This window comes from Ischnura elegans, chromosome 7 (genome assembly GCF_921293095.1).
Source record: "Ischnura elegans chromosome 7, ioIscEleg1.1, whole genome shotgun sequence".
Lineage (NCBI taxonomy): Eukaryota > Metazoa > Arthropoda > Insecta > Odonata > Coenagrionidae > Ischnura > Ischnura elegans.
This window is the reverse complement of record NC_060252.1, coordinates 87,597,393-87,611,187: the sequence shown is the minus strand read 5'-3', so window position 1 is coordinate 87,611,187 and position 13,795 is coordinate 87,597,393. Positions and strand designations below refer to the sequence as shown.

At 38.6% G+C, this 13,795-nt stretch overlaps 1 protein-coding gene across 1 annotated transcript in view; it reads right to left on the bottom strand.

Moving 5' to 3' along the window:
• LOC124162370 (carbonic anhydrase-related protein 10-like) overlaps positions 1-13,795 on the bottom strand; it is a 629,252-nt gene that overhangs the window by 597,036 nt on the left and 18,421 nt on the right. The window lies entirely within an intron of this gene.

Genomic DNA, 13,795 nt, shown 5'->3' with positions numbered 1-13,795 from the left:
CCTCAGCAAAGATTCAAAAACTATTCTACCAAATGAAAAATTTTGGGGGTTAATCATAACTTCTGTAACCCCCTTAAGTTGGCATAATAGTCATGATCATTAAGTAGGCAAACAAATGTTTGCAACACTTGGAGTGAAAAAGTTGCATGAATTTATCAATCCACTACCGAGTAGTTCATATTATTTTCCTATTACAGGAAATAAATTATAATGTATTGTCAGAAACATGATGATTTGTTGCTTGAGAGGTTATTGGAATTGAGCGTGGTAAAGTCTGAGAGTCTTACGCTTGCACTGTGTTCATTCAAAATTGTTCTTTCTAGTCACGGTTGAAATTCCCACTTCTGAGAGCCTTTCCGTGCATTAACCATTGATTCGAGGGCGATAGACGACAGAACACGCATCGACACGATTTCTGAACTCATAATGCTACTACGGTCAGGGTCGTTTTTGGAACATCGGGCAACGCAGGGCTTGTGGATGCGAAAAAGTTTCGACTTCTCCCCGGCAACGTAAACGGAGGAATGGGGGGGGGGGGGTAATAAGGACGACCCGCTCGCCCTCGGAGCCCATAGAACGTCATACTGCGATCCTTATCGCCTGGACAAAATTCCTATTATTACAGTCACGCTCGAGGCGGCAATGTTCGCCAACGCCACTGTACCACGCTCTGGGAGGAAGCCAACGCCTTAGCGGCAAGGATGGCAAACTTTGATGGTCGGTCATTGTGAAAGAACTCTCTTTTTTTATAAATTCCGTATTTTTTCCTCCCAAAAAACGTAGCGGTGTGTGAACACCTCAGACGAAAAGTCGTGGAAAATTCCCCATTTTTATCATTCCATTTTATTTTCTTCTTTTTTTTTAAGCAGAAGAACTTTTTCCTTTTAAGTCTATAGTATACTCTTTTGTTTCCAGACCTCTCTCTCTTCTCCTTTGTTGTGCTTCCTGCTCCTAATTTAAATCTCTGCTATTCACGCACACGAAAGCTATCCAATGCTCCATACCATGCAATTAATTCTCACTGGTGGCGGAGGCGGTTTGCAAAAGAGTCGGACCAATTTCGAGGACCTCTCTTTGAAATTGTCACGGAATCCTTTTGGTAAGGTAATAGCGATGGAATATTCGCGCTAGTTGTTGTCCCATTCCAGCGATGCTTGGTTAGTTTGATCTGATTGAAATTGCCCGCTTAGCTTAGGTGATACAGCTCTCATTCTATAGCTCTTCACAAAAATTCTTGAAATTCACGTCGACCCCGTGTGGTGCGTGCTAAGTATTTGACGAGCGCAGATAATTGTTCTACTTAATTTTGATTGTTGAATTTTCTTGTTCGCAAAAGAATATTGTTTGGATTAAACAGATTGGATTTTAAAATTACAATTTACATGCTATTTCAAGCCTCGTTTCTAATGCCTTACCTCCTATAAAAGTGGCAGTCAAAATTTTGTTACTCGTACTTCAAGAAAATGTAATATAATGAATATAGAGGAATATTGTGAAAGGAGTGATGGGATTTTAGGATGAAGGCCCTATGGTCGTAATTTGTCCTTTGTAAAATGCTAAATTTAGGAGTTCATACGGTAAATATAGTTAAATGTGGTCAGTTGACGAAGTGATTTATTTGAAAAGTAGTTACTTTTTAGAAATATTTTTAATATTTGGAAAGAATACAGGTAAATAAATTTGAGGGTGTTGCCGTTATAAAACTAAACATCAGGTCATTCAATTCAATTTCCATAGCTAGCGCCGATAATTTCAGTGAAAATCTTATAATTACCTGTATAGGTCTTCAAATTCTAAATCGCTTTTTTTAAATTTTTAAATTCGGTCTATTATCAGACACAAAATCTTCCATATTCCAGCTTTAAGTAAATTACGCTGTAATAGTGGTAATTTTACGAACGCTAGCTCACTTTTGTATCATCCATTGTGCAGTTATACAATACTATCCATTTTAATGTGAAATTATGTTCCGATATAGCAATCCTAATATGATTATATTTTGTTACTAATTACATGATTTCAACTATAGTGGAATTTGAATATGAAAATGCCACTACTTCCGAGATCAAGCTACTCATGATAAACAGGTGATTTATCTATTCAAACTCTTTCAATAAATTTCTCTCCTGAATGTATCTTTATGTGGAATTATTTGCTCAATTAGCCTTTTTTCATGAAATAGGAATCACCCGAAAAACTTGCAACCATTGTAAATGACATGTTCCATTTCTTAAGTAGAAATTCAAAATTTAGATCCTAATTTACATTTTTAATTAGAACTTGTGTTACTGTCTTGGTATTTAATGTGGTTTTGAAATATGATATATCCTTGCTTTAAAGTTGAAGTTTGAAAAAATTATGCTTAAAATTAAACGGCGAAAATCCTCCAAGTTTACAATGATGCAAATAATTACAATTTCATCTAATATTAGTAATTTGATAACGCCGAAAAATATTTGCATAAAATGTGATGTAGGTACATAATATACATATGTTTGTCGGCATAAATTATTTAAATTTGCATAAAAAATATGTAGACTATATTGTGATTGATATTATTTATAAATTAAAATAAAAGCTTATACATTACGAGTCTTTTGTAAAACTTACGACAAAGTGCTGTTAGTTTTTTGAACGTGATTTTACTTTCCTCTCTTGTTTTGATCTACTTCAGGCTGAAATTCACTCGGATTAGTAATAATATGGTTTAATGTATACTCATAAAGAATAATATAAGTATACTGGTCAGAATTGCATGTGTCTTTGAGGGAACTATTTAATGGTTGCCACTACTACTTCTGCACGGCTTTATTTCATATTATGCATTTTTTCTATGAAATGCATTATTTTTCTAAAACATCCCAATATACGATTACTTTTTCATTGATATAAGGTCAGGGAAAAAAACGGACTGTACATAAGGGAAAAGATTGTACACCAGGGGGAGTCACTGCCAATTATTTTCCATCCTTCCAAAGGTCTTTCATTCATCTCCTTCTCTTATATTATATCATGTCCATCCCCTCAAATTCCAAATCTTTGACCCCTAAATCCCTGAATTTGAATTTATAGCACCGAGCCCTCCTTCACATGTAAATCGGCCTCTCGTGTTCCTGGCGAAAGCGCTTTCGGTCCGGCTAAATCAATCCCTCACTGCCCAAAAGAGCACGCTTACCCCTATCGTGGCTCCTTCTACCCTCGATTTGGAGGGAAATCCCTGCTGACTAGGGCACTTCCTCTGTGGTGAACCGTGTTTTGCCAAAATATACAAAACTCGTTCTAAGCGTTGAATTTTGATGTTGAAGTTCGAGGTTAAAGTGGCTTGCAGACCAGACTTCTTCTTAATCTCTGAAGGAAAGTAATACTCGATGTAGTTAGGTTGTATTGAACTCCCACATAGGACAATTTTCGCACATCCCATAGAGGAAATTACAGGGAAGGCATATGCCTGGAAAATTTAAGCTACAAATTTCATATTTTCACGCTAAAGTCTAATAGTGGTTTTACTTAGTTGCAGTTTAAATAGTTGTTAGATAATTTAAGATGACGCAACACTTCCCCTAGGTGGGTCTATATTAGACTGAAATACGTGCTTGAAACACTATTACCTAGGAATGTTTAGCGTGCATAGAGTGGAACTTTGTCACGAAGTTAAATATTTGACTCCAGTATTTTCGCAGATTAAAAATATATACATCTATGATAAAGGTTAATTTTGTGGAAGAGCTACACTTTTAAAATAAGTGGAATTTTATGTTGTATTAAGCATAATTGATTTCCTTCCCTCATGCTTCATGCATAGACTAGTATCATACAATACCATAATCTTATTGAAATTTTTGTTAATTATGTGTATATTTATTTGAAATGTAAAATATACCTGTAGTGTTGATTCCACGGATAAAATATTTTTAGTTAGGTATTTTTCATGTTCAACGTTGACTCATGCGCGTTCGACAGCAGCATTGGTTTGTAGTTGCGTCAACAGAAAATAAAAATACGGCATTTATATTTGTCTCTCTCCAAAATCAGTCATTTGGTGTCGGCTAGTTTTCAAGAAATTAATACTCACCTCCGTTTCATCGTGGTCCGTTTAATCTCGCTGCGGGTGAAATCTAAATAGTATCATTCATTTGTAGCAACATCGTGTCTTACATAACCTTAGCTGTCGTAATACTGCACTTCTCCATTATGAAAGTTTAAATTTTAATACAATCTTATTCTCTCACATTCAGTATTAGTTATGGAATCAATGTTTTAAAAATTATTCATTTTTTTAAATCACCTCATTTGGGCCGTGAGATGCAGTGATCTCGAATATCGAGAAATGCTACCCGTGGTCAGTCATGCTTTCGTAAGGTTTAAAAGGTTTATCTGAAAAAAAAACCTCCGAAATGGTACCGTAATTAGCCCGAATATGCACGAAGAGCAATTTATGCTACATTCTATCAGATCTAAATGTAGTTAAAGTTTTCCGGTCTAATGCAATGCAAAAAATAACTTTGGATTAAAGATGAGTGGAAAGTGTACTTACATCTCCCGGACAAAATTAGAGATTTGAAAGAGTAAGGAAAGTTGGGTTGTTTTTACAATAATTGACCTACTATTCCAGTGGAGGACCTAATAGGTTGCGGGCGAGGTGGGCAAAACTAATCGGAAAAAAAGGATAAAAAAAACATGTGAAACGTCGAAAACATGCCGATGGGGGAGATTTCTCTCCACTGATTGGGTTAGTGGGCAAACTCCGTGGCTTGGTTAGGCAGTTACCCTTAAGCGAAACTGGGTGAAATGAGTTTAAAAAATGTATTTTCTTTTCCGTGAGGCACAGGTAGTGGAAAGTGGAAAAAAAAATTCAAGGAAAAGAAAAAAAAAGGTTCGAGTTTTTAGATTAATAAAAAAAGATAGGAAACTAGCTAGCTGCTGCTGCTTCAGCGTGGAAGTTTTTCTACTGTATGGCAGAGTACCGACGGGAATTGGCGAATGGGTAAAAGCGTTAGGCGGAGAGTTTGCGGGAGGTTAGGGAGAGGGGATAGTTCTTGGGACGGGGGGAGGAGGATCTAAGAATAGTGTTCGCCCGGTGGCTGAAGGGTCTGCTCGAAGTAAATGGGAAAATATCGATCGATCCAAAGTCCTGCGCGTGAAAAATATATATAAATGTATCGTTTTCGTGACGGATCAGCGGTCGTAAACTTGTCGACCACGTCGGCCATCGATTGAAACATCTGTAACTCTTAAAATTTGTAGTGATCGAATTTATGTGTGTAGCCTTTCGGCCGGCAAGTTTAATATCGGGTTCAATGATCTGGGTTCGTTTTGTGGTTAAATACGTTCGGCGATTTTCGCTTGCTTATAATTTGTGCAGCTTTGGAATTTTGAAAACGAGTCGAATGCTAAAATAATTACTTCAGTTTTGAAATTTCTGAGGATATTAAATGAGATTTTTCTTTGAGGGTAGTAATTGTTACTGCAAGTTTGTTTGTGTGGAATTGATGGAGAGAGAATGGTTGAAACTAAATTTAAAACATAAACAGCCATCTTATTTTCCCAATCGTTTATTATAAGACCAACTATATTTTCGGTTAATTTTCAGCACAATTAACAGTTCCTGATTCTGTGTTGAACTGTGCATATCATCTGGTTGATAATGACCTGAGAAGTATCATAGAACGGCAAAAACGAGTATTACTTCCAAATTATGTTTTTTCTACGAGGGCCGTTTTGTCAACCTCCGCTATAAGGGGAGTGCATAGAGGAGGCCCAATTCCATCCTATATAAGGCTGATTTCTGTTGCCACTTTGGTCGCATTGTAATCGGATTTCAAAAATATCCGCTGCGCGGTGATGAGTGCAATGCGATCCACTTTCTTCCTATCTTTTGCATTTTAATGTTGGTAATTGCGAGAAGTATCAATTAATGTCGATCAAGAAATATCCATTAACACCCCCACTTTATTTCTCCGTGAAACTCCGATCAATTTGTCCGTCAGCGACGCGAGTGGCAACTTTTGTAAACTCATTTAAATGCGCGATGGTCAGCAGCACATTTAGAGACCAACTAGAAGATCCTATTTTGTACTATTCGTGCTCCGAAAGCTCAGCAATAAGGTCATAAAAGCGAAAGGCGTGTACTGCACTGATAGGGAAACTGCGCATCCTCCGCACCACACGCTCAAGTCATTTCTGACAGTAAGTTGTTTGTGTAAGGTCAGAAGCAATCTCATAAAATGCACTACCTCACTTTATTCTCCCGCCAAGTGTGCACTGCGGACCGACAGCCAGAAAACTCTCTGGATGGCTTCAGCATTCACATGTCTTGAAGTTTATGCCGATAAAAGAGGATTTTTTAATGCTCCATGGCTAGAGTGTGGAACTATAAATCATTGCGTCCATTCTTATTCAAAACAAAAGAAGAGACATGCTGACTTCTGTTAGTGCTCTGATCCATAACAACAACCGTCATCTCAGTGCTGGTGCAGCCCAACTACTCCTTGAGCATTTAAATGGGACATTTTCGATCACTCACCGTGAAATGCGGACCTAGTGCTATGTTACTCCTATCTTCACGCCAAAATGAAAATGTGGCTTGGAGGGAAGCGTTTTAAACGGGCGATGAGCCTCAGGATATAATGGGCAGAAGTCATTGGCGGCGACATCCTATGAAGAAGGTATAGTAAAGCTTGTCCACAGTCAAGGCCAATTCCTCCATCTCAGAGTCGACAATTTAGTTAATGATGATACTGTGCGACAACTCCAACTTTAAGTGTGATTTCAATGAAAAATCCATCAGTCGAATTGGAGATAAACGAGTTTATTTCTTTTACTGCTGACATTTTACTGTCTTAGCTTCTATCTTATTTATCACAAAAATATACGGAAATGCAATTCTAATTAGCTGAAATGGAATTTTAGATTTTGATCTTAACGTGAAATAATGATTTTCATTAGGAATTGCGGTCATTCTGATCAATAGTCATTACTAACTCACCGAAAAGAATACCCGAATAGCTGGAAAGGGCTCTTAGGAATCATATTTTATTTGTTCCTTCATATCTAGTAGGTGATTCGCACAAGATCCTCACCAAGGCTCTGGGTCTGATATGAAGTTTTTTATTAATGCAAAACAGTTCGGTGGCAATATGCACAAAATTAAATTTCTATAGCTTTTGAGAGGACATCGGTACACTTATGCATAAACGGAGGAATTTTTTTTTAAGTTTTCGATTTAGAGAAAAATTCTTTCCTCTGGTTTGTACTGATTGTTTATCAGTTCCATTCAGTCTCATTTTATCCAAGTACCAGTGTCAGTTACATTTTTTTCTATTTCATTGTTTTCATGAGTTTCCCTTTCACCGGAAAACTTTTATCTTCCTAGCAATTCGCCGCTCGCCTACAACATGCCTATCCTATACGTCCGGGACCGATTCCCGTGAAATTTTTCCATCTTTGCACCTTTCAATACCTACATCTTTCTCTATCTCTTTTTCTCTATACTATCATTCTCCTCTCCCTCCACCGCACTTAGATGCGCCCATCCGCGCGTATCCCCCGAAGAGTACCATACCGAAAACTTTTCTTCTCCCTCCCCGGTCACGTCCGCCTCTTAGGAAGTTTTCCACTCCAAGAGCCTAGCGCTGTGTAGCTGTGGGGTCCAAGGAAAAGAGACACATGGTCACGTCCTCCAATTTCGGGAGACGTTTCAACCTGGACGGTCGAAACCCGGGGACGGTATATACCTACGTCGGCTCGTAATAGAGAGGAGGGGAGTTTGAGGAAGGATTGCATTTCGGACTCCTTCTACCCAAGGAAAAAAATAGATATAGAAATATGTGACCGCGAGTGGAAATGCCAGACCCCTCTATCGGAAGCAGTTAACTGGGGGGGGGGGGGGCGTTGAAATATTGGGGTTTTATGTATATATTTTAATTTAAAAATTTCGTCTGAGTAGTTTATTTAAAAACAGGGTATGGTATGGTATTTGGGGGAGGCGACCGACAGCTTAGGTCATTTGCGCCATGAGGGAAGGGTAAGGAAGGAAGGGTGTAGAGAAACCCGGCGTCGGCATTAGCCTGCTCTTAACGAAAGGCGCCATGGGGACCACGACTTTACGTCCCATCCGACGGACGGAGTGTTGCGCTTGAAATGTCCTCCACACAACATTCAAGCAGGGATCGGGCAGTCTCTGAAAATTCTGTGCCACTGCCGAATTTGAACCCGAGCCCGTCGGGTGGGAAGCCAACACTCTAGTCACCACACCAACCCGATCCCCCCCAAAAAACAGGGGGCATTTATTTTTTACTGCATGCTCTTCATGTGTGGATATCAGGTCTTGGATGAGATCCACATCAATTGGCCACGCTCGGCTTTATACCGGTCAAGGAAATTTTGCTACGGCCCGTACTAAACTCCAGAACTGCATCAAAAAGATGAATATCGTGGATGAATGCGAGTGGAGTAAATGCTTTCGATCGGTTTGGTTGACGTTTTGTATCCTTCCTGTCTCAGCGACAAGGGATAGTGCCGACTTAGCGCTACCTTACTTCATTTCTATCACCGCTACTACTACTGATTGACTTCATTTCACAATATCCGGCCTGCCTGCCTATAACAGGCATGTGGCCCTTTCTGGTCACTCTGCCAGTTCTTACAATTTTTGTTTGAATACAACACTAAATCTCCTACATTTTTGCGATAGTAATTCAAGAAATTGTGAAATTGGATGATTTTGCCAAACTCAAAAGGGCTCCTATTGGTCTGAACATTTTTTTCTCGGTGTATCACGTGGTACGAATTCAAAAATGGTCATGTTTGTAAAATTTATTTTTTTACCCCCGAATGCATCCAAAAAGTGGATGCGTGGAGGCAGTTGGCAATGATGTAATAGATACGTGAAATATTAAGTGTTTCCAAATTTTCCCATGGTTTCAAACGATTATGAAGGGGGTCGATTCTATGACTTTTTGTGGTATCCCACCTCGTTCATCCTAAGCATTTGTATCAGTGTAGTACTTCTGCCAATTTAAAATGAAACATCATCATGATAACAATAGATCCATAGATACAGAGTCGATGAGTGAACAGATAGATTAAGAGTTAAGAAGTGAGGACAGGCGGTAGTACAGAGAACGTTTGACATGAGAAAGTCTGGGAAGGCAAGTGGAGAAAAGGATAGGAATGAGTGAAAAAATTCAAGACTCGGACATTAACGAAGGAAAGTGATTCAGGAGAATCAATATTCCAATTAAGAATGTTGTAAATTAATTTTAAATCATTTTTTACTCTTTGATGGGAGAGATTTGGGGATGCCAAGGGAAGATAGAATGAAATCAGTCGGTGTGTCGTGGAAGTGGGTAACTCTTTACTTTACAATCCTGGCAGAGAAACTAGTCAGAATGTTTTGTGTAGCAAGGTTATTGGGGCAGAGATGGACCAATTGGGAGAACAATACAAAGTGATTGGCGGAATAAATGCAGAAAAGAACGATCGATTGTCGAGGATATTCGATCGAACGGTCGAGGAAGTTTGAAATATTCAGACTGCAAGTCCAGGAAAAGTCAGGTACATTGAAAATTGAACTGGTATGAAATGTGCAAGAGCGTTGCAGTAATGGGGTTTTCTGTTTTCTTAAAAAATTCGTCGGAGAATTTTTTTACTGCCATTCTCCTCCTTTACGGATCCCATTTCATTTTTATGCTACATTATACGATCACACGTGCATGCAAGCCATATGACCAGCTTCTAAAACGAACCAAGCCGATGAGAAAAAAGTATTTTGCGTATTATTTTCTCTTTGATGGTGAAGGAAATCTCATCGTTTGATTATCCGAGGAGAAAGTATTAAATCATATAACTTTTAAGCAACGAATGACAATCAGACTAAAATGCACTTTTCATTAAATGAATGTCACAGCATGAAATCTCTTTTTCCTGTTTTATATTTAACACAATTTAATCGAAATAATAGATTTAATAATTTAACACCAAAATGCTAATCACTGTTTCATTTACATCGTATTTCAATTGGAATTTTGCGACATCTTCGACCAAAGTGGTAGTTAGAAACTTGTCAAACGCGTTCAGTTAGACAAAGTACCGAGTTGATCTTGGGCTGCCATTTCTTAGTGAATAACTGTATTCTATGTATTCATGAAAATGCATACGTACTCTAAAATATAACGCGAGAAAACATTATTCATTCTAAGTTTTTAAATTAATGCGGCCTCAGTTAGAACCTTGTCAAGCCCTTGTAGCAATGGGCACACAGAAGACACTAGATAACCTCTATGAGAAATCCCTGCTACCAGTCGTAGCCACGTGGGAAAAGTATGATCACGTCCTCATAGACCTACTAAGCTCTTTAAACCGACCAGCATTCGACGCTAAGTCTCGGTGGCGCGTGATAGAATTAGGCGGTGGTGGAGGTAACAAACTGCCCATAAACGCTGCCTCTAATCGCGAAACGTGCCTTCCAAATGAGCGTTTACTCACGACGTGAAAGCCCTTTGATCATCAATTCCGCTTGATAGGTCCATATCCAAACGTTTCGCCCGCTCGTCCGGTTAAACTTCGTCTGTCGTCAGCTACAAGTGGAATGGAGGAGAGCGAAATATTCTAGCTCAAAATTCAAACGAGAATTCATGCCTCCCAGACGTCTTTGTACTCATACGTCCGTTTGGTTTGAAGCAATTACTACCTACTGCTCAAGATCCAGATGAAAATATTTATTCGTATTCTTAAAAACCTCAATGAAATGTGCTAGCAAGTTGGAAAGAAGAAAATGCATCCTTCTTCCTTGTGTTTCATATAATCGGCGAATTAAACTAATTGTTCGTTCGTCTGAAAATGGATGTCTTTTCGGGGAAAACAATTTACCCCAAATAATGATAGATCGTCTATTTTCTAAATGAACCCAAGGCTTGCATTAACATGTATATGTCTGGGCATTTATTTAGCCTTTTATTTCTCGCCGGTTGTGTGTAAGTTCACAAATTATCACGTGGATCTCTTTAAAATCAAATCAAATAAAAAAAATACACTTTATTATGATGTTAAAGCTGTAAGTTGTGGAATAACAGCTTTATTTTGGTCTTGAATAAATATTTAGGGAATCACCAAGGGTATCGGGTTGGTGAGGTGGCTAGAGTGTTGGCTTCCCACCCCGTAGGCTCGGGTTCAAATCCCAACTGTGGCAGAGAATTTTCAGAGACTGCCCGATCCCTGCTTGAATGCTATGTGGAGGACATGCAAGAGCAACACTGCGTCCGTCGGATGGGACATTAAGCCGTAGTCCCCTTGGCACCTTTCGTTAAGAGTAGGCTAACGCAGGGTTTCTCTGCACCCTTCTTTACCTATCCTTTCCTCATGGTGCAAAGACCAGCTGTCGGTCGGCCCAAATACCATACCGGGAGTCACATAATAGCAAAAGATACGTTGATGGTAAATATTATTACCCTTGAAAACCATTTTGATGTGGAAATAATCACTCCTTTTCTTCTGAACTCATACAAGTAATGCTCAAATTTTGACCTGCTATAAGGTGAATCTCATGAGCTATAAAGTTAATCAAAATAATTAGTCAATCCATTCAGGAAATCGGAAAACAAACCTTCAGGGAATACTGGCTTGAGTCCAAGGCCAAGTTTCCTTTTTGAGATGCGTAATAATTTGATTGAGTGGATTGGTAATGCTTAATGTTATTAAATGGATGGAAAATGCGTAGAATCTTCAGCAAAAATTGTTGACTGGCGAACCTACCTTGAAAAATATTGCTAACGTGTTTTTAATGGGCTATTTTTCATTCAATTTCATCCTTGCAACGTGGAAGTAAAAGTATCAACGAAAAATCTACTCCTAGCTGATTTCTACACAATAATATGTTTTCGAAAGTTTTCAAGAAACTAATAAAGCCCTACATAACCTTCAATTTACTGTTAATATATATTTATTCTATTCCTTTTGCATCATTTTCCATTATTATTGTGTTCTAGTTATATGCTATTTTTCCCTCGTACTCGTATGCAATACCTCAATAACTTAAATTTTACAATTCATACGGTTCGTGAATAGAAACTGAACTTGAAGGTAGAAAGGACTAAGGTGAGAGTTAGCAAAAAAAATATCTAAGAATATTAAAAAAATTCATCTTGTAACATTCAACGACACATAATATTTAAAAAGATGCTGCAAACTTATCGAAGACAATGATCATTTAACCATCAAGATAGGTATCAGCGGAACAAAAGGATTACATGCTTTAGTTTCAACCAAATAATTCGCATAAAGTTCAGCCTAGAACAAAAGATATTTTAGTGCGCTTTTATCAAAATCCCCGTCCCATGGAATCAAGATATAATTATACCCAACGAGATGACGCCACACTCGAAACCTACCTGCATTCGGCTCGTAGGCAGGCACAATTAAAACTTCGGGATCTCGATAATTTGGACTGTTTGGAGTGTCCACGTGGGGAAACCCGCCCGCCTTCGGGAAGCTTCGCTTTCAAATTAAAGCGAGTCGTGATATATTCGTCGGTAGATATGTGCGCCGAACGGCACGAGTCCCCGACCGGATTGAATGGGGAGCGTAATCGAACATTTCATTCCCCGGGTGCGGCATGACGGGGAAGGGTGCGGTAGTCTCTCCACACCCCCACACGCTGCATCCCTAGTGTCACCACTGTCCTCTCACACAGCCATGCCAACCCACCCGCGATCTTCCGTCTTTTTTTTTATCATTCGACCGCCCGCTGCCGGGACACACGGACTCATGTGGCGCGTGAAAAGGGGGTTGGTACGTCGCGGAGGGTGGGTGTAGACCCATTTCCAAATGGGCAGACGACGAGCGTTAATGAAAGGTTCTATGGTGGAGGAGTCGTGCACCGTGGGGACGGATTGGGACTTGGTTAATGGTTGACGGAGTAGGTTGAATTGAGGTTGTCATAGAGACACGGACCTGTTTATTATATTCAATGCCTCGCTATTCACTCACTTAATAACGCTTAACAGGTTATATTCTATCATTATAGTGACTTGTTTAAATATAAGTCTCTGGCCTTGAAATTTCAGGGTACGTTGAGTTGACCGTCGCAAACTATTTCACTACCTCAAGTATAAAAATATTGCACAGTTAGAAAATATTGAGGCATAATTTTCAGCTTTGAAATACAGATTGCTTACCTGAAGATTGCAGTCCAGACGGACCTGTTTATTGAATTCATTATATCGTCATTCACTTAATCAAATAGCTGGTTAGATTCTATCATTCTAGTGACTTGTCTCCATATTAATTTATGGCCTTGAAGTTTTATATTATCTTTTTTATTAAAGTTTAATTATTTTCTCGGAATCCACGGGCAAATGGACAGCTTTAATAAATAAAACCTTACTAATACACTTGCTGTATTAAACAAAATAAGATTGAAAAATATATGCATGTGATTAAATGAACATAAAGAAAAATTATGACTTAAAACATCACAGAGCAGTATATCGCAATCTAAAATAAATACGCTATATCATAATGTATAATATTGAAGTAACGAAAGTACCAATGTCTCATGAACACATGTCACGTAATTTGTTACGAGAAATTTGTATATCCCTAATTTGTGGTAGAAACCAGTTAAACAGATACAGGCTATTTCCAAAATTTTATGAGGATTTTTGAGGGTCCTTGCATCCTTCCGTAAGAAGTCTGTTCATTTTGCTGGGGATCTTAGCTAGACACGCATACCGAAAGCATTCTATCGATTCTAATCTTGAGCTTCTGGGATTTTTATAATGGTAACGATATGTTCTAA